Raw genomic sequence first — 20,993 nt, 5'->3', positions numbered from 1 at the left:
GGACCTCCAAGGACGCCAAAGCTGCTTCCTCTGCTGCAGCGCCAAATTAAAAATGTCCAACTGTGCTACTTCCTGATTCGTGGTTATCAGGACATGTCGCCCGTACACGGAAGCACACGAAACACACACACAAAAAAAAATCAAATACTCTCGTCGAGTTATTCAAAATGTCAACGATATGAAGTCGCATTTGTGAAGTCTTATTTGATTTGCTGGCAGTTCGCCCTGTGTCAACCGTTGTGAATTAAGAGCATTTCCGTCAAAAACCAAAACAAAATTCACTTTGAACTTTGCAACCCGTTTAGGCGGCAAATAATATTGTCAATGTTGCACCATGTTGAAAAGCAAAAAAAAAAAAAATAAAATCACAGGGCGCTGATTAGCCGATTTGCTGATTAGCTCCTGCACCATAGATGTGCAAATAGTACACGTGGCTACCCGTTTATCTTGGCAGCGCCCGACCACCGCCGCTGCCACCCCACCCCCGTTGTCCCTCGCGGCTGACTTGTTCCCGTGGCAGCCAATGGCCTCGCCTAGCGTTCATTAGCCCCGCAATTCGGCAATCAGGCCACAGGGCCAGGGGGCGCGATGCCCCTCTTTAGCAAAATCGGACTTCCTGCCATTAGCATCGAGCATGTCACGCATGGACGTCGCAACTATCATTTACAAAGCAGCATGTCCAAGGACAAATGGAAAAATAGCAAACCAAAATGATGCTGAAAGGTGCCAGTTTGGGTTTGGATGGCAGCTCGTTGAGGCTGCGGACGAAAGGTGTGCTGAATTAACACGACCTTCTGGTGGATTCTTCCACATGCAAAAATACAGAAAAAACAACAAAGTGAATCGTCACTTTGCACGGTATGTGCGTGTATCGTCAGTTTGGTTTGCTTAGGCTGCCCGTCTAGCCAGCAACCTCGACGACCTGAAGTAATCCAACCCTTTGGTGATTATTTCCACACTCACAACAACAACAATGACTCCATATACAAAGAAAGACAAATTTAAACAAAAATGGAGCGAATGTTTGCTGCGTTGTCAAACTAATTAGGTCTGAATTTGATGTGTCCTCAAATGTTCTGCTCTACAAACCGAACAAAAATTTCTATGGATCATGTTTTTGTATTCACACAAAACATAGTTTATATTCACCCCAATTTTCAAAAACGCAGCCTGTTTAGGCAGCAAAATGTAAATGCCTGAATTTTCATTTCGTCCTGGTGGTGACGTGAAATTATTGTTTTGGTTTCCTGTCATCAGTTATGCAATTTCCTATTTCGTCTGTCCTTAGACGTGTTTTTTTTTTGACTGCCCTTCGAGGCCGCAAACAAAATCATCCAATAAGAATATCGTTAAAAATCGTTACGTTGAACTGACAAAATGCAATCTTCTGGCGTGAATAATTTTGTGGACTTCCTGTTGTCGCCACACGTTTGTCTTCAAGCCGATTTCAACATCCGCCATCGACTCTTTTGTCGCTCCTGCGCCATTTAGCCCATTTTCCCGCCGTCTCGTCTTCCTTATGATTATTATTAGCGCGGTGAGCGAGACGAGCGGCGTAATGACGAGCTCACCATTCGCTTCACGCGCCGCCGCTAATGGCGCTTTTGCCTCCCTCATGCTAATGCCGGCGCGCCTTTTATTTGGCGGGCTGACGCGGCGCCGCAGTTGGGTGGCGTTGATGCCTCGCATGTATTCATGGCAGCGGCGCAGGTCAGAGCGTCACCGGCCGGCGGCCTGCTGTTTTGATTCAGGGCGCGGCGGGCATACGCGCGCACCTGACACCAAATGAAAGGCGACGCGCGAACAGCGGCTAAATGAACGGTTTGCTATGGCGACAGGCGTCTGCTCAATGTTGACGTCGCTCGCTGGGCAAAGAGCAGCCGCCTGCTTGATTGTCTTTTTTTCTTCACTTGATATTATTTGGATTGACATCAAACATTCAGACCGCAAACACCACATGGAACTCTTTTATTGACATCGGTGTCATTGTCGCAGCCTACAAATGGGAACGTTGGAGATATTTAGGGACTCTTTTTACAGTAAGAAAGCGGCATTTTTAGAGATAGAGTAAAAAAAAAATTTTGTATTGAAGAAAGAAAAAATAATCACTTTTCTCGGCCGCTCTTTCTATTAGAAATTGATTGATATAATCTATATTAATGTTGTTATTAAAAGATTTTGGGGGGGGGTATCATTTAAAGAAAAAAGAAATTCTTTTTTTCTTCCTTAAAAAAGTTTTTCAGAATAATTCTTCTGTTTTATGTAATTTATTTGTCTGTTTTGTGAATATTTTTTTCACTCATTTACCCCCGAAAAACAAAAGAAAATTCTGGAAAAAAAAGAACACAAATATTAGGGAAAAAAACAGAAGAATTTTGTGTGCTTCTCAAAAATTTTTTTAAAAATCCCAAAACAGAAAAAAAATTTAAATGGTTACATGACACCCCCCCCAAAAAAAACATACATTGAAAGAAACAACAAAAACAAATGGACAAGTGAATGCTATATGATTCTGTAAAAAAGGTTTTCATTCTTTTAAAAAAAAAAAAGGGGAGGGAATATTTTAAATAATGTTAACAAAAAATAGTGTGTAAAAATCTAAAATCATTTTTTTCTGGAACCCGAAGTGGTGATTATCTCATTGGCATTTAGACAAGGCTCGCGCTTTATTGGCATGGAGTGATCTTGTGCTGACTTCATCTCTCAACATAATAACATTTTAATGTTGCCACTTGCACGGCAGATGTAGTGCACACGTAGGCCAGCAATGACCATCATCATCATCATCATCATAACGGGCGGCCATCATTACCAGCTCCATCCTGCTAATGCTTAACATTAAGAAGCCTGTGCCATTAACATGTTTGTCTAGTTCTCTCTGGTGGCGGCTGAATGTGGGCCATTGCCGCGAGTCATGTGACCGCGTGGCGGCGAGGTTGCGTTCATGTCATTAGCACTTTGGCCTCACAGCAATAATTAGCACGGTAGTTGTGTCACTACACAAACTCATTTGTTTTTTATTTATTCCAGAACAGAAATATTAAGAGAAATAGAATAAATTCATTCATAAACAGAAATTGATTTTTTTTGTGAGAAATTTTTAATATATGGAATTGTGTTTGCATTCAAATAAAAAAAAAATCTGTCCAAAAAACAGTATTTACCCCTCAAAAAATTCATTTAAACATTGACATTTTACCATTTGAAAATAGTACATTTCTGAAATTAAAAAGTTGTAACAAATGCTGAAAAAATCTCTCTAAATTAAAAAGTAAATAATTTCATTTAAATATTAAATTAACATTCTAAAAAAAAAAAAAAAACATTTGAAATAAATTGTAAGAAATATTCAAAATTCTCTCAAAGTAAATAAGATACACAATTTAAAAAATGAAAATATTCTTTGAAAAACTATATTGTTTAACAAAAAGAATCACTTTATTTAATGAACAAATATTATGTTGAAAAAATATATATATTTAGCAGTTTTTGTAAAGAAGTATTTTTTCCTTAAATTTATTTATTTTTTGCAAAAAATCGGATTTTTTGGGGGGTATTTTGTTTTTACTATTATTTATTTTACTTAATAATTAAGATGCCTTTCTTTTTTCTCTAAAGGAAGTTTTTCCATGGGAATTTACTATTATTTTTTTAAATATCAGGAGTAATCTTATTTTAATTTCCCAAAAAGTACAGCCTCCACCATTACGATGTTCATTTTATTTGTATTTGGTGGGTGCCGAATATGGGCCACATGCAGCAATGAGTTATGTTAATACATAGGAAGGGGGGGGGGGGGTGACTTGGGGGGGGGGGGGGGGGGCAAGGGCTGCATTCATTTCATTAGCACTTTGGCCTTCGAGCAATAATTAGCAGAGTAGGTGTGTCACAAGCAATCATGTTGCCGTGCTGCACTTCATTATTCAGATTTTTGTCGGGAGCGGAGGGGAGGGGAGGGGAGGGACCCCCCCACCCCCGTGTGACACAAGTCGCCCACGGACGACAGGACGGAGATGGCGGTTGCGGGCACGTGGCGGCCCTGCTGGCAGCGGCCTGGCATGTCCGCGGCTCACATTGGCCACTAATTAGCACAAAGTATCTGGTCAGCGCAGGAGGGCGCGTCGCTAACGAGCGGTCGCTGGACTCCGGCGGCGAGGGGCAGTGGGGGGGCGACTTCCTGTCTTTGGCCCTGATTAGCCCGACGACGCCACGGGGTGGAGGCGGAGGGCAGGGTGAGGAGATGAGACGCTCGTGACAAGAACAAACAATGCTGGCTCTCCTCTTCCGGGGTGATGATGATGAGTTACGTACTCGTTTCGTCAACACAGAAACGAAGAAAAAGAGGCAACGGCATGAACATCGTTTGCACTTGATGATGCTGATGATGTTTTTATCGAGTTCTGGTGGAGAAAATGGGAAAAGCTGCAAACATACAGCAATAAGCCATCTTTTTCAACAAAATCAAACTTTTGGGATGTACGTTTTTCTGCCGGAAAAAAAATCCATAGGTTTTTATTTATTTTTTGGGGCGGGGGGATTGTCATTTTTTTGTCAAGTAAGACTATTAATAAATAGATAAACACTCTAGAAAAAAATATGACTTGTGTTGGGAAATATGATTTTTGAAAAAAAAATTTTTTTGTGGAAGTGTTTTTTTTCAGAATATTTTTTTTGTGGGTGGCAAAGGGTATTTTTACTTTTGGAAAAGAAATAAAAAAGTTTTTCAAGGGGAAAAAAATCCCCAAAAAATATTTTCTTTCAAAGAAACACTTTTCAAATAAAAGCTGAATCAAATAAAGTAAAAGAAAACAAAACAACTCAGTCTCTTCTGTGAAAAAAAGAGTAAAAAAAGTGTCGTTTCTTCGTACCCTTAAATGGAGCGTGCGAAATTGCCAGCATTTGAAATGTAGACCGCGTAATCACGTGCGCACCCAGATAAGGATAAGGATGCTTTTTCTTCCCTGTAAATCTGCACTCGCAGTGTGCTTGCGCGTGAAACGACCGGTCCCCACCCGGCGCCCGAGGACCCGCGTGATGATGTCATTGCGAGACGATAGGTCGCACAAAAGCGAGCTCACGGCGCTCAAGGACACCCGAGCGGCGGCGGGCGCAATCGGCTCAGCAACTCGGCAAGAAGGACCATGATGATGATGAGGAAGAGGAAGAGGATGGATGGATGCTCTTCATCACGCGCTTGAACGATCCGTGACTCCGGGCCACGTCATTTGCTTCCTTCAGCCCTCACAAACTCAACGGCTCCAATGCGCCCAAACAAAACCTAAATGACATTTTGGAAGGCCCTGAAATTGGACATTTCAAGATGGCGTCACTTCGTACAGGCGCTAGAAATTTTGCATTGACTGTGTGAAAAAGTCTGGAGAACTGTTTTTGTTTCCACCACATTCTTTTTTTTTCTGTGCAAACATGCGCATGTTGGCCTGAAGGCAGAATCCTAAAAAAATACACTTCAAGAAAGTTATTAAAACATTTTTTACATAAATTAAATTTTTTAAAGCTTATAGTTTTCTTGAAAAAAAAAACCGTGAGAATAAAAAGTCACTCTTTGCTCGTTGATAGGATGTGAGAATAAAGTTGAGGAATTTTTTCCAATATTTTCTTAAAAGTATAAAAATGTTTTCTTTCCAACGGGGTTGCGATTTGCTATTGGTAGAAAACCAAAGTCAATTTATTTTCTTCTGGAAATCTTTTTTATTTTGTCTTATTTTTCATGAAGGAATGAGAATGTATATTTATGATAGAAAACAACTTTTTAAAAATATATATATTCATATTCAAATGATTATTATTTTTTTTACAATTTTCAAGGTGAACAAATAAAAAAATATTTAACCATTAAACAGGAATATTACAACAATAGTTGTATTTTTTTTAAAAGGCAAAAAAATTCATAAAAATATAACAACAGACAATTGTCTTTAATCATTCCCTAATTGCATAATTACCAATCCGGTTGGATGCTGAGCTAATGCTAAATGCTAATTTGCTCGTTCCTTCCCCGTTGAGCGTTGGCTGCTACCAAGTTTCAAATCTTAAGCCTGATCCCGTCTTCCAAAAGATTCATTGGTGAATCATTTGCAGGCGGGTGAAAAAAAAATAGTGAGTTGAGACACATTTTGCTTAATTACGGCGTCGGCGTGGACGCGTGCGTGCATACAAATAGCTCATCAGCCCGCCGCTTCATTTGAAAAAGCACGAAGACGAGCGTTTGTTCGTCGGCTCCGTGACGAACGACGGGGCGCTCTTATGAATAATTCTCAAATCCTCGGCCATCAACTTTTAAAGATATCGTAAATCGTCTTTAAGTAGCCTCGTTGGTTACGGCGGGGGATGCGCCGCGGATGCTAATAAAGCCCAGACGGGGTACCTTGATGGAAATGTGACCTGGGCAAAAAAAAAAAAAGGAAAAATTATGAATTCATGAAAAGTGTCATCATGATGAAATTTCACCAGCACACCTGTCATTGATTGCCGTCACTTGCCGCGTGTTTATGACGCTTCTTTAACAGCATGAATCTTGAAAATGAGGTCGTTACCGGGTTATTGGCTGTCATGAAAGGGAAAAATAACGTCCACCGAGTGACATGACAACACGACTCGTCACATCGAGCGAAGGTGACACCAAAACAAACCAAATACAAACAGAGCAGAACTTTTACCGCTGACTTCAAGAAATTTTAAGCAAGGTCCTAAATTTTCATGTCACATTCCTCAGATTTTTAAAAAAAAAATTTTTTTCTTGAAAGTCTTAGTTTTCTTTCCTCACTCATCGTATTTTTTCGAGAAGTCTTGGACTTCGCACCTCTTGAGCGTCTCATTAGCACCGTATGGACGCTCCATTTAATTAGCGTGCTCGTCGAGAATAAAGGCCAGCCGAGAAGATTATTTACCCTCGTTAATTGAGGCTCACCGCCGCTAAAGGTTAACGCTATCTCTCCGTATCGTTTACCGGGCGCAGGGATAAAGAAGCGTCACCATCTGACGAGGAAGGAATTTTCAAGGGCGCCTTGAGAGCTGTGAAAACTTTGCTTTTGACGCAGTGACCCCTCGCTTATGTCATATATTCAACTTTCACGGATAAGATTTTGAAATAAACGGCTGGAAATAAAATCTTATATTGCATTGTATTATTAATCCAGATTTTTCTGCTCATAAATGTTCTGATTTTTCAAGAAAAAAAAGTTGGCTTCCATAAAAATAGTCTGGTTTTTCAAGAGAATTTTTTTTTTTCCCAGATATGAAATAAGTTTCAATTTCTTTCTTCAAAATATTCTTTTTCAAAGGATATCTTTTTCTGAAAAATTTCTGAATGCCATTAATTCAAGAAAAAAACAATTTCCCCTCCAAAATTAGCTGTATTTGAAAAAAATATATTTTTTTGTTTTCACAAAATAATCAGAAGTCTTTGTAAAGACCCTCGCCTTTATCAGATTTACGTGAAATATTGTAAAAAAACAAACAAACAAAAAAAGCTTTTTTCCCCCTGAAAAAAACATTTTATGCAATTTTCTTTTTAAACCATCCCATTTTTTTCTCTAGAAAAAGGTCTCAGAGAAACGGACGGAAATATTTTTCAAGAACAATTTTTGGGGGCATTTGGTTTCAGCATTACTATGTTTCATTTATTTAAACCATTTTGTCATTTATTTGACAAAAATATATATTCTCATTTTTTAAAAGATTTTTTGGGGAAGAATTTTCAGTTTAATTTTTTCCCCAAGATTTTTGTAATGTTAGTTTGATGCATTTTTTTCTTTGCTGCTGATTCTTTCCTCAAGAAATTAGAAATTTTTTGGAAAAAAACATTTCTTTTTTTTTTTTTTTTGGTAGGAACAAAAGACTTTGACTCAGGTATGGCGCTGTTCCTATTCCTGAAGCTTCTGCCTAATCCTGACATGTAAAACTGATCCGTCCATTTTGAAGTGACAGAGCGTGATTCGTAACCGCTGACCCCGCCTTTTGTCTTTGTGGCGCACTGATTAAAAGCACGCAAACGTCAACCTGGCAGCTGAATAAAAATGGAGATGGAAGCGCTATCTGATTTAATCCTCTCTGAGGAAGAAGAATTCAGAGGAATTGGAATATTCCACCATGGAGAGAATAAATGTGACCATTTCAGAGACGTAATCTTCCGACATCTTCCTTTGTGTGGCGCTTAGTGGCAAAATGGCCGCTGTGTTTGATTTGGATTTGAATTTTTTTTTCTTATTTTTAATAGGGAAAATTGGACTTTTAATAAAAAAAAAATACTTTTTATGTAATAATAAGTGACGTGGATGAAAAAGTGTATGAACATAACTGCGTCGATGTATCTTCATTTTTTTTGTCCGGATAACGAAGCTTCCGCCTGGCCAATAATCGTCGCAACGCGCTGCGGTTTTTATTACAATCTGTCAGCGAGTCAAGCGCTTTCATTATCTCGTCGTCGGCGTTAACATTCGCCAGATGGCATCGCCGTGCTATCAAAAGCTAATAATGATGTCGTGGTCAAATTAGGAGTGTATCAAAATATACGTAATGTGGTTGAGGGGAGCAATATAAAAAAACGGCAATGTAACCTTGATGGGGAATGCGTGAAGGCTCATTGGGGGAAAGTCCGTTCACGTGCTGCTTTTGATCACATAATCAAATCATCCATCACAATTTATTTTTTTGTACAATCTAGGACTCTTTTGTTCTGTCTCACATTTATTTGTGGTGTAATTCCAGTATCAGCCACTAGATAGCAGAACACTGTTTTGTTTGACACTGAAAACTGGAAGAGAGAATACTGTTGCTAAAGACTGAATGTGAAGTCCTTTTTCATAGATTTTATGTAGAAAAATTATTTCCGCTAATATGCGATTTTCACGCGTTTTTGAATTGATTTTATTTATTTATTTTTTTTACCCTCTTCTGCTGTAACTTCCTTGGCCATCGCAGAAGTAGTAGCAGCGGAAGAAGAATGGCCTCCGTCAGGGTAAAGCAAGCTCGAGGGCGGGAAATTGCAGTCATGTTTTGTTTCTCAATGTGTGTTAAATAAACACATAATTGAAGATCCGATCAAGGTTACTTTTGTTTTGTTTTCCAAACCCCCAAAAACGGGAGATGACTCATTCCTGTTGAGTTAAGGCAGCAACATTGCCTCTGAGTGGACGAGGAGGGACACGGACCTTTACACACATGAATGTTTGGAATGTGTGTGTGAATATCTTGAAACTTCGCGATGTTTGTCTAAAAAAATGAATGCGCGTGGCGGCTGATCCAGAAATACACGTAAAAAAACAAAACATGAAAATCGCAGGCAAATCGCAAGTATTGCAGGCAGTAGAGGTAGACGGTGTAAAAGTTGGCGTAGGATTACAAAAAAAGATTGTTGACGGAGTAGAAGTTGTTTTGAAAATGTTGTTGTTGTGGTCGCGTGTCTTTAGAAAATTGATTGGCGGAAAATGAAATGTCAAAACACCCAAAAAGTAGATGAGGCAAATTGTAGTTGAAGTAAAAGCTCAAACTAACATTTTGTATTATTTTTTTTTTTAACTTCCGAGCAGTTCTTCTTTTTCTTGTTGTCGGAGCAAGAATTCGACCAGTTTTGAGTAATGAATGCCAGTGGGTCCTATCAGTGTTTTTATTTATTTATTTTTGTGTGTGTGTGCTTTGTCTGTAAGCAGATGTCGCCTGGCAAGAATTATGACTTGTTGAGCAGCACACGTGTCGCTGCTGTGAAAAGTCGTGGCAGATAGTGTCGAGCCACCGCGACTCGCCGCATTTTTCAGCCTCCAGTACGGAGGAGTGGTTTTTTTTTGGGCTGGTCCCCTCAGCAGGCTGATAACTATTTGTGCAGGATTAATGTCCCAATCACTGCCTCCTCCTCTGACACATCAGCGTTAATGACCTTGATCTAAATCAGCAGGCGGCGTGGAGACGCTCTTATTACCCGCAAACGTGGCCGTACATCAGAAGGCCGCTCAACACGCCGCCGGCGATATCTGCCGCATCAGCACATCTTTTCGCAGCGTTACCGACCGGCCAAACGGTGGCCCAGCCACGCGATGCGAACAATAGTCAGCAAAACTTTGCACGCTCTGCTCACACGCGGGGACGGAAATTAAACATGTTCATTTTCAATTCCTCTGTTTGCTAAACAAATTTTCACGGTGGTGGTAATCACAATCGCTCCGATGAAGCCACTTTGGAAGGACCAAAAGGATTCTAAAATGGCCAATTAGAAGCGGCTGCCAGACTTTGAGGTTCTTTGGACACAAAGGGATTTCTGATTCTGATGTGACTCGATATCCTCATGACAAGTTTGGTGAACTTTTCCAAATGTCGTCGAAAGGTTTCTCAGCGCACATATTTTGTTGTTAGCTGGTGGATGTGGGCGAGCTAATTGCTGCTTTAAACTACTTTTAATTGGTCTGCTCTCCTTGAGAGCGCCAACAACAACAATTAGGCCGGCGCTGATTGCAGCGATGGAAGCCGTATTTCACTGAAGACCGCGCCAAGGCCAACTTTTACGAGCGTCATTCCACGCAAAGGCGCGCTCATTAGCGAAAAGGCAGAGTGCGCGGAAGAATAAAAAGGCTAATCCGCGCGTTTGTTTATAGCTGAATTATTAGCGCTGATTGTTTTTCTCCGTATAAAGGTGTTATGTCATATGCGTGAAGGCCGGATTGTGTTTTCCGACCAGCGGGGGACAAACCCAAACAGCTTTCAACTAGCGCGGTGAGCGCCACCTTGGCACGAGTACGTTGTTCATTTTATGAAACGGAAATTTTTTTTTACCTCGTTACGTAAAATCACAAGAATTCACTGCATACTGTACTTTGTTTCTCCTTTCTCATAAGAATATGAAACAATTGTATGTTTGGGACCAGAAATTTTTGTGCTCATGATTAGTACTAGTAAGAGAAAGACGCGGCTGTCTCAAATATCAGAAAACGTGTCCTGCATGCCACATGCTGTACAATTTCTCCCAAGAATATGCCAACAATTGTACATTTGTGCTCAGCAAGCCTCTACATCAAAGTCCACACATTCAAGTTCCGGGGAGTACAGATCTCCGATGTCCTCTCCTGGACACACAAAACCACAGAAGTGGTAAAGAAGCGCCATCAGCGTCTGCTCTTCCTGAGGGTCCACAAGAAATTCAACCTGGACAGGAAGCCGCTGCCGGCCTTCTACCACTCGTCCATCGAGAGCCTGCTGACTTACGACGTCTCTACCTGGTACGGCAACTGCACTGAGGCAGACAGAGTGAGGCTCCAGAGGACGGTCAAAACAACGCAGAGGATTATTGGCTGGCCTCTCCCCTCCCTGCCGGACATCTACAGCAGCCGGTGCCTCACCCGAGCTCACACCTCTTCGACCCGTTGCCCTCTGGCAAGCGCTACAGGTGCATCAAAACAAAGACTGCAAAACAGTTTCTTCCCGAGAGCCATCTCCATGCTGAACTCTGGCACGCAACTACCCTTGCAGAACGACAACATACTGTATTTTATTTATTTGAGTTCATATTAATTCATTTATTTAATTTTTAATTGATATGTTTAATTTAATTATTTGTTATATTGCACTGGAGAGGGGATCTCTCCGACCTCGTCGAAGGACAATAAAGGGCATTCTGATTTTGATTCTTAATGTCTTGGTCGACTTACACGTTTACTTTTAAAACCAGTGTTGTGTTCTTTTCTACTTAAAACGTTTATTTCATGATTATAAACAGGATGGCCGAGTGGTCTAAGGCGCCGTGTTCAGGACCCAGTCTCCCCAGGAGGCGTGGGTTCGAATCTCGAATTTCCCTATTGTGGGACTAATAAAGGGAATATTATTATTATTATTATTATTATTAGAATAGAATAGAATAGAATAGAAATCCCTTTATTGTTATTATTAACATGTGCTAATTGATCGTCTTTTAAAAGTAAGTTCATGCAATAAAAATCCATTTGTTTTGTGCATGTTTTTGGCACTTTTCAACACGCATTATTATTTCTAACCCGCCCCCAAGACGCCCAATTTTCTATTATAACCAAGTGAATTGAAATCCATGTGAGGGTGATTATTTTGACTATACGGGCTAATTACATCTCCTTTTATTTGGATTTCTGTTCTCTCCTTTGATATTTCATATGCTTATTATCTGCTTTTCCTTTTGTGGCCGCTGATGAGCATCGTGCTACAAATGAACAGTAATTGCCACCCCAATGCTTTGATCCACAGTAAGCGCAAGAGTCTTTTCAACTGTGACGCACATTAGCAAAAGCGCACTTTGTTTCTTTTTTCTGTGCTTGAAACGAGCTCGTTGGACAATTGATACGTCCATTTGTGCCCCTTACGCCAACAAATGTCATTATTACGGTGAAAAAATAACACAAACACGAGCTTTGATTGTCATGGCGACTCAAGGTTCATTTGGACATTTTCCCTCTGAGGAGTTTCGCAATTCACACCAAATGGGTTCACGCGAGTTCTTGAAAGTTTTTCGTTCATCTTATTATTGAGAGAAACGTCCACCCAATTTCATGTTGATCATTTTAGTCACTTTCAAGCCTGGGAATTCTTCACAAAATGGCTGACTTTGTTTAATTTCCGGCTTGAGAGTTCTTTGTGCATCCTATTGTGATAAAACATGTCCACCAAATTTGGTGTAGAGCCCTAAAACTAGTTTTGGTGGCTAATTCTTCGAACTTTCGAGCTGTGTATTCAATGGTCCAAACGCTTGGCTGGGCACTAATGTTGCCGTTTTGACAGGATCATAGGTTAGAGACAAAAACCTACTTTTAAAATCAATAAAACACCCTACTTTTGGTAACAGTGCAAGAGCAATTAGCTACCAAGCTAGCGGTTAGGAGCTAATGTTAGCTTCGGCCTGTAAATAAATACGACAACTGCAGTCAGAAGACCTAATAGCTAAACCGAAAGCGACACATTTTCTCTTAGCAGAAAATGTGCTCTGAGTAACTTGCGTTCACTCGCGACGTTCATGCTAGCAGCTTAAAGCCCACTCAATTTTATTCCTCTTTTGTTTTAGCTCATGACAGACCACCAGGAAGCATCTGCTGACTGACCTTTAAAGTTGTTCCCATCTGACGGTGATTATATTCTTTACCAGGGAATTAACGCACAACAACTGTTTGGGGTTTGGCTCCCAGATGCACTTTATCTCTCCTCCCAAGACAAAGTAAAGCAGAATATATTAAGATCATCACATACAAATGTATGAATGTGCCGTCGAATTATTAAGAGGAAATTACGACTAACTCATAAGTTTACTTTTTAGCATTTTGTCATTGTTTGCGACCATATTTCTTGCAAATTTGCCCGAGCAAACTACAGGAGACTATTGCGTGTTGTCATTGTTAAAATTAATTGCCAGTTTGTGTCATAAAATCTTGACCACAGAAATCCAACAAAAGATCAAATAGAAAGCCTTTCAGGAACATTTTTATGGAACCTAAACCAAACCAAACGTTATGGTACAAACTAGCCGACTACAAAAATGTCATTTTAAGCCTTCAAAAATAATCAACAGGTCCACCTTCGTCCACAACAATTGTTTTCTGTCAAATAAGGTTATGGTGTTGTTGCTAGCTAATGCTAACATTATGCTCTTAAAGTGGGCAGTGATATCAATTCGCCACAGTAGTCTGAAGGGCAAAAAAGGAAAAAAACAACAAAAAAAAAACGTGGTTCTTCCCCGCGTGGTCGCATTAGTATTAGCGGTGGCCTCCTGGCGGGAAAAATCCTGGCAAAGACAAGTGATGTATCAATCTAGCCGCCGCTAATTTACCACCGTCTTGGCTCATTAGGCTAAAATGCATCACTAGCTTCACCATTATCACCGTAATGTGTCATAAATAACCGTGGGGAGAAAAGAACATTTGCATCATTTGTGCTAATCACTGATTTGTAACCTTGTGATGCTAATAAGAAAATTAAATGCATCATGTGAGTATTGGGACCATGTCATTGTTAGGCTAATGCTAAACATCATCCAAAAACGCACACTATGCTAACAAGTGAAAAAACAAAAAGTTCCCTAAAAGTTGAAAAGGTTCACCTTACAGTATTTCTTATCACCAAATCATAGTTTTTCTAGTTAGCTAACAAATGAACAAACATTCAAACGAATCAGCTAACTAAGGCACAAAAAGGATTTAAGGGCAAAATTGGGACAAAAAAACAAACACCTGAAAGTCTTTGTGCGTACCTGGCCAAAGGCGCAATTTTTACAAAAATGTATCCTAACTTGCTGACTAAAAAGTATGGAGAAGCAAGTGCTAACATAAAGAGTGAATGTTGCGGGGGGTTGTTGAGTAAATTATGCGGTTTTGGTCAATTAAGATGCGGCTCCGATGTCGGGGCGTCTGATTACAATAGTTACGACGCGTATCGGCAGGATCCTGATTGAACCTTTCACGATAAAACGTCAGTCATCACGTCGTTGCACATTACGAGTATTTAAATTACGTGGACGTGGGCGGCTGGCGTTCTGGTGAAGCTGACGATGAGGAATGATGATGACTGTTGGCCTCAAAAAGTTCAAGAAAAAAAAAAAAAAAGGTGAATTTGATGTGACTCGCAGGCTTGTGATTTATATTTTGTGGTGAGACTTTGTCAAGATCGACTCGTAATTAAAAATCTTAATCGCACGTTCCTGTTTGCTCAGCACTTACATTCCAATGATGAAAAATGTCGGCAGACTTTAGCAGGTAAGCTAGCGAAGAGATGGACACGAGCATTTTAAAATGTTTTCAAGCTTGTTTAATCACTAATCAATTTTTTAGAACTAAATGGAACTTTGAACAAATGGAAGCCTTCAACAAATGTACAAATATGGTTGATTAGTTTTTTTTAAAGAATTTTTAATTTATTTTTTTTACTGTACTTTGTATGTTAAAATTTGTAGGTGGTTTCTTTCACTAGTCTTTTCCTCCATGAATTAGGAAGTAGCTTACTACTTATCTATCAAGAGTTTGTTGGATTTGGTAGTTATTTTCATGAGTGAGATAGTTAGTTAGTTAATTAGTAATTGTTTTTTGTTGGTTGGTTATTTGGTGTGTGGGTTGATTGTTGGAAGAGTTTGATCTATGACTTTGACCATTTTTAGTTTTTTTAAAAATTGAATGGTGGCAAATGCTCTTTTGGTTCTGATACGGCCCACAGGCCTTGGGTTTTCCTTTGAATGTATTGCAGGATTCCTCGTGCCTGGAGGCCAGACAGAATTTCGCATGTTCCTGTGCCAAAGCAAACATGTTTGAAACTTTTTCATCAAACAAACACGACGATTTTGTCTCTTGTCAAGACACGCCAGGGAAAGTGAGCTTGTGCAGCATTTGCTAGCCGCTGTTTTTTAGCACAGTAGCTCATGCACCAGCAAGTCTGAGCGTCACCGGCAGGAATGCACAGCTGCACACTCAAACCTTCATCCGTTTAAAGCACATTGCAGCTGACGCTTGTGTAACACGTTTGCCGCTGATGTGACTCTGAATCAACCTTGCGGCAAAATCAGAAATTGACCAAATTGTGACATAGGCGAGTTCGCCATGACACCTTCAATAGGTAATTAAAGAATGAATTATTATTACTTTTGCGTCCGGAAAAAAAAACAAACTTTGTCATGTGGCTCAAACATGGCTGAGCCAACGCTAGCATGGCAGTGGCTAATTAATAACATGCAGGTCGTGTAAAATATGCAGAAAATGTATTTGGGTTGACTGCCCAGATATTAATAATGATTGTGTGGGGATAAACCGTGGCCTACTTTGGGGAATCTGCATATGTAAATATTCCCAATAGGCCGCCTCCTTCCCGTATTGATTGATTAGTTTAGCGCATAAAGGTCACAGTCATAAAACACACGCCTGTAATTAACAGCACCACATTTTTAACCACGACTTGGCCGGACTTCTTACTGCGAAACTCGCAACAAAAATAAAATATTTGTAGTCACACCGGTGCCAACTAGTATCAAGTAGGAGTTGGTCGTAAACAGAAGCAGAAGGATCTTGTTCCTCAAGGGCCACTGTCTGGCCAGTTTTCCATCACTCCCTGCTGCATCACACCTGATTTAAATGATCAGGTAATCAACGAGGTCTGCAGGAGCTGGATAACAATCCTGATCATTTGAATCAGGGAGCGATGGAAAACAGGCAGGACAGAGGCCCTCGAGGAACAGGATTGAAGACCCTTGGTATAAAGGGTATGGCACTTGGAGGTTGTACGATCAGGTGGAAAGCACAGTGGTGAGAAGTAATAGAATCTAGTACTACTTCTACTGCAAGAGTTAGTTTCAAGTACTCAATAGGGTGCAGTAGGAATTAGAAGAAGGTAGGACAAGCCGGGTAGCAGGTGGTTGGTTGTGGAAGGTTTTCAAAGCCATTAGAAGGTGGTAAGAGGCAGTAGAAGCAAGCAGAGGCTAATCCGAATTAGTTGAGGGTAGTTGGAGGTACTTGGAGGCAGTCAAAGTGCAATATATGAAATCCAAGATAAGTCGTAGTAAATGGTTGAGGGAGGTAGTCGGAGCTAGTCGATAGAACTACTCTACTGGTCTGACCCTGATGTGGTCTGTCAGGGACGTATCTAAGAGGAGGAGGGGTCTTGTTCCACCTCCCCCCAAGGGGTGAGTTGAATGCAGCCTGACACCGCTGACAGGGGGCAGCAGGACGCTGGCACCAGTGCCGCAGGGAGGCGGCGGGGGGGCCTGACTCTGTGAAGCCCACCTCTCCTAATAAGGACCTTTTACCACACCAGCCATGTGACACCATCGGACCTCGTGGTCCCAAGACTGGACCCTTCTTTAGGAATATCTGAGCAGTTCGTTATTTTGGAGCCGTTTACGGCATTACTTTCATTCAGTTCTTTCTCTTTCAGATCAGATTCTTTCCATTTGGTTCTTGGCCTTTCTTGTTTTGAAGTCCTCAATTTCCCCAGTATTTCATCTGCATTGCTTCTCTGCCTACCTGCGTTCATTCAGTTCTTCATATCAGATGTCCAAACCACCATTTTCTTTGAAACTTGGGTTACCTTCATCAACCCCGAGTACACATTTCATATTCTTTCCTTTGTAGGCATTCCAGACATCCATCTCAACATCTCCCTTTCCATAACATCAAGATTATTTTCTTCTACTTCTTCGAGTGTTGGTACTTCCTGGCCATACGTCATGACTGGTCTAACCACTTTTTCACATCTGATACCGTCTTCCATTTGTTCCATCACATCTACGATAGTTAACTTCTTTCTCCCCTCCTGTTTTATCTACTATCTACTATCAATCTGATCAAATCAGAGTCGTTGAGAAAACTAAATGCATGTAAATGGCTTGACTGATGATTTTAGCTTTCTTCTGAACTGCTGTAATTTGAATGTGTGAAGTGTCAGACGCCAAGATGAGAAGATGTGAAGTGAATTGCTTGAAAGGGAGACGGAACGACTTTTCTGTGGCTTGGATCAATGCTACAGATGGCGAAATGGATATTGAACTGATGTTAGCTAGCAGGCTAGCCATAATGTTTTACTAACTTACCCAAAGATTATCTAACAAACCTTTTTTTAGGATTAGAGAAAATATCTCCCACAAACTTGTTGAGGGAATTTTGGTTTACATTCTTTCTCTTTAGAATGACCCGCGAAGCATTCTTGGGAGCTTCTCTGTACAACTATTTACGACTTCCTTTTAGGAACACCTGAAAAATCAAACGAGAGCTAATACAAGAAGCGCCCCGTGATTGGGATTGCACCCCCAAGTCACATGACATCAGTCACATGACATGAGTCAGGCTGCTCTTTGAATTTCCATACGCTGCCATTGCCTGGAGCCCCCCCAGTGCTCATTAACGCCGCCTCGGATTTATTAAAATAGATTATAGAAATGTTAATGAAGTCATTAATGACATTAGTTAAGCAGCATTGACGTGGTAGTGCTGCGTGTGTGTGTGTGTGCGTCCCTGCGTGTGTAGTGCGTGATTGGTGACAGGGACACCGCGGTGGGCGATGGCGTCCGACCGCCAGCGCTGACATGATCCAATGTGGCCGCCGCTGTCCTCGCACCTCACGCTTCTGTCGACAGAGCTTTGCACGGATGCCTCAGGACGAGTGGCGGCCTTTTTCTCGGGAAAAGCGCGCACTGCCAGTTGACCCAAAATGGACGCTTCAAACTGAAAAGGATGAAGCTTTCCTAATTTTGTGGCAGCCATGTGTCTACTACAGTGAACTACCATGAATCTTAGGGCATATGCTGCAGACCCATCGAAATAGGTGAAGATTAATTACCCAGATTCAGCCCTTTGAAACACTACAAACACATTTGTTAAAATGCATTAAAAGTTTTTGAAACATTTGAACAGTTTTAAAATGTTAACACAATGTCTGTTGTGTTTTAAACTGAGATGTTAGTGGCACCGAGGTAAACCACAAATGAAGACCAGGGAGTTCCGCTGCGGAGCTTTAAATTATGTTCATAAGAATGTGGTGAAAACTGTAATTACAAAAAAATAAAGTCACTCTCTACACCTGCAGAAGAGCCATTGCAAACACACATCGTACATCTAGTTCCTTTTTTTTATAACAATTCAACAAAAATATATAAATAAAATATAATGAAACAAGACTTACCGCATTCCTGTCTGATAATTCGAACTGGACGCATTAGATTTCGCTTCCATACTGCATCGGGGGCGCGGACATTTTCTTTTCTTTCGACGAAGCGCACAACACGGAAGTATCGCGCCGGAAACCGGAAATGACATCATCGAAAACAGGAAGTACGTCTAGCGACAGTACTTTCTTCTAAACGTAAATAAATTGCTAATTAACCATTCAACATGACTAGTAATGACTTTTAACGACATTGTTTTTTTTTAACAGTATTAATTACAACCATGAATATTTTTCTTAGAACTAGCCTGAAGGGAGGCACAGTCCAAATTAAAATCTAAATCTTGGAATATTTAAGCTGTTTATTTGTCTCTCCCAGTTGAACTGACATGTAAAACAAAAGAGAATCAAACATTGTATATTTAATCACAGAAATGTTTAACAATATAATAACAAAACAATGTTAGCTTAATGCTAACATAATAATAAAAAACAGCATAGACAGGCTAAGGTCAATTAGCAATGAAGCTACAGTAATTGTAAACCTTCAAACAACTATTGCTCTGAAACACAGCGTTAAACTTGAGGTCATAGGAAGCAGTAGATTGTATCTTAAGCTATTCAGGGATAGTAGACGGCAGCTGGAGGTAGTAAATCGGGTACCAGTGTCGTGAGAATGACTAAAAGATCAAGATAAAGGAGTAATAGAAGACAGGAGGTATTACAATGCAGAACTGTAGATGGTAAGTGGAAGTAATAGACGGTATTATGAGGTAGTAAATGTGAGTAGGAGGTAACATAAAATACTTTGTAGAAGAAGTTGTAGCTGGTCACAGAAGCCAGTCGTATAAAATATTAGCAATCAGTATAGTAGAACGTACGTATGAGAAGGAATTAGTAAGTAGTCGACAAGATGAGGAGGAAGTAGAATGTAGTTGGAAGTATTAAAACGTTGGAGGAAGATTTAATACATTTATAGAACCCATTTATAGAAGGTGTTAGAAAGTATTAGTAAGTATTGGACAATATTAGGGGTTTGCAGAAGGTATTACAGGACCACAGAAAGTAGGAAAGTAGTAGTCGGAGTTAGTAGAAGGATGTGGAAAGTAGTAAAGTGAAGTCTGATGTAGCCGCAGGTAGGAGAAGACGGCAGAAAGACATCCGAGAGGTCATTTGAACGCATACATGCCGCTTAGCAGATGTTAGCATTTACATAATAGCATGTAGATGCTATTCCGCGCCATGCTAATGCGCGACCAGCTTTGCGATAGCTAATCGCTAATCTCTGTTTATGATTGAGGGCGGCGTCATAAAAATATCAAGAAAAATCGCGCTGGGCTCTGCGGCGGGAGATAGCATAGCCGCCACGTACATCACGCCAGACAGGCCCGTTGAGGTGGCGTATCGGGATGCAGCGGTCGGGCGGGAGTGGGGGAGCTTGGGGGTGGGTGGGTCTTGAATAACTGAACAGCTGCTGGGACAAGGTGACACTTTCTTCCTTAGTACATCGCCATGATGGTTGAGCGGGATATATTCAATTGGGTTATGGTTGAAAGTAGCCTAAGGACTGTTCATCTTAATATTTTACAAGTGTCATGTTAGAGAGTTGTCGAAAAGCAATAACTGAAAAATAAACAAGATTTTTTCAAATTTATTTTATAGAAATTGGCAGCATGGTGGATGACTGGCTCACTCTTTAGAGATCACGGCTTCAAAAATATTTTCTCCAGTCTTGTATGGGTTCAGATTTTTTTCCAGCAATCCAAAAATGTGCATGCGAGGTTCATTGAAGAGTCAAAGTTGTTATTTGGTGCAAATATAAGCATAACAGTTGTAATAGGGATAAGCGCTATGGTAAATAGAGAACTTAAAATAAAAAAAAAAAATTAAAAATACATCCGGTCCAAAATTTCAGGTTGCACTAAATTGTTTCGATGGATCATAGCTAAAATATGAGATGTGATTTTTTTTTTTTTTTTTTCTTTTTTTTTCCCCACTGTAGATGATAATTTTCTTGAAAAGTTAAAAGGTAAGGAAGAAGTAAAGGGTAATTGTTGAACCTGAATTCTGGAATGACCAACAAGTGCCACGGACAGCCCAATAATCAAGTCAGGTTAAATTGATTTGTGTCACACTTAACCACACAAAAGTCGCAAAGAGCTTCATATGCCCACAGTTGACAAATATTGACAGCATCCCCTAAACTTAAAAAAAAAAAATACAACGAAATATGAGAAGCCCTGCGAAGGGACCGTAGATGGGGGAATCCCCCTTCGACGATGACCAGGCCGAATGGGCAACATTTAATATAATCTGATGCTATCCAATGTCGGTTAGAATCATGGAAGAGTCCATTTAACCAAAAGCGGCGTCAGCTTTGGTCCAGATCAGCTGTA

At 40.4% G+C, this 20,993-nt stretch overlaps 1 long non-coding RNA gene across 2 annotated transcripts in view; it reads right to left on the bottom strand.

The window, feature by feature from the left end:
* LOC148324959 (uncharacterized) overlaps window positions 1-18,683 on the bottom strand; it is a 37,767-nt gene extending 19,084 nt beyond the window's left edge. The window contains exons 1-3 of one of the 2 annotated variants that reach the window (XR_015846302.1): window positions 18,616-18,664; window positions 6,477-6,565; window positions 6,014-6,402 (exon numbers count right to left, since the gene is read on the bottom strand). This is a non-coding gene — a long non-coding RNA (uncharacterized LOC148324959). Of the gene's footprint in view, window positions 1-6,013; window positions 6,403-6,476; window positions 6,566-18,615 lie in introns of those variants that run through there. The other variant, XR_015846301.1, reaches the window with a different exon arrangement.
* Window positions 18,684-20,993: the final 2,310 nt, after the last annotated feature.

The sequence above is a fragment of the Idiotropiscis lumnitzeri genome, chromosome 13 (genome assembly GCF_059441095.1).
Source record: "Idiotropiscis lumnitzeri isolate Australia: NSW breed Sydney's pygmy pipehorse chromosome 13, RoL_Ilum_1.0, whole genome shotgun sequence".
In the NCBI taxonomy this organism is placed as follows: Eukaryota; Metazoa; Chordata; class Actinopteri; order Syngnathiformes; family Syngnathidae; genus Idiotropiscis; species Idiotropiscis lumnitzeri.
Note: the sequence above shows the minus strand (reverse complement) of the source record. Positions and strands in the feature narration are given on the sequence as shown.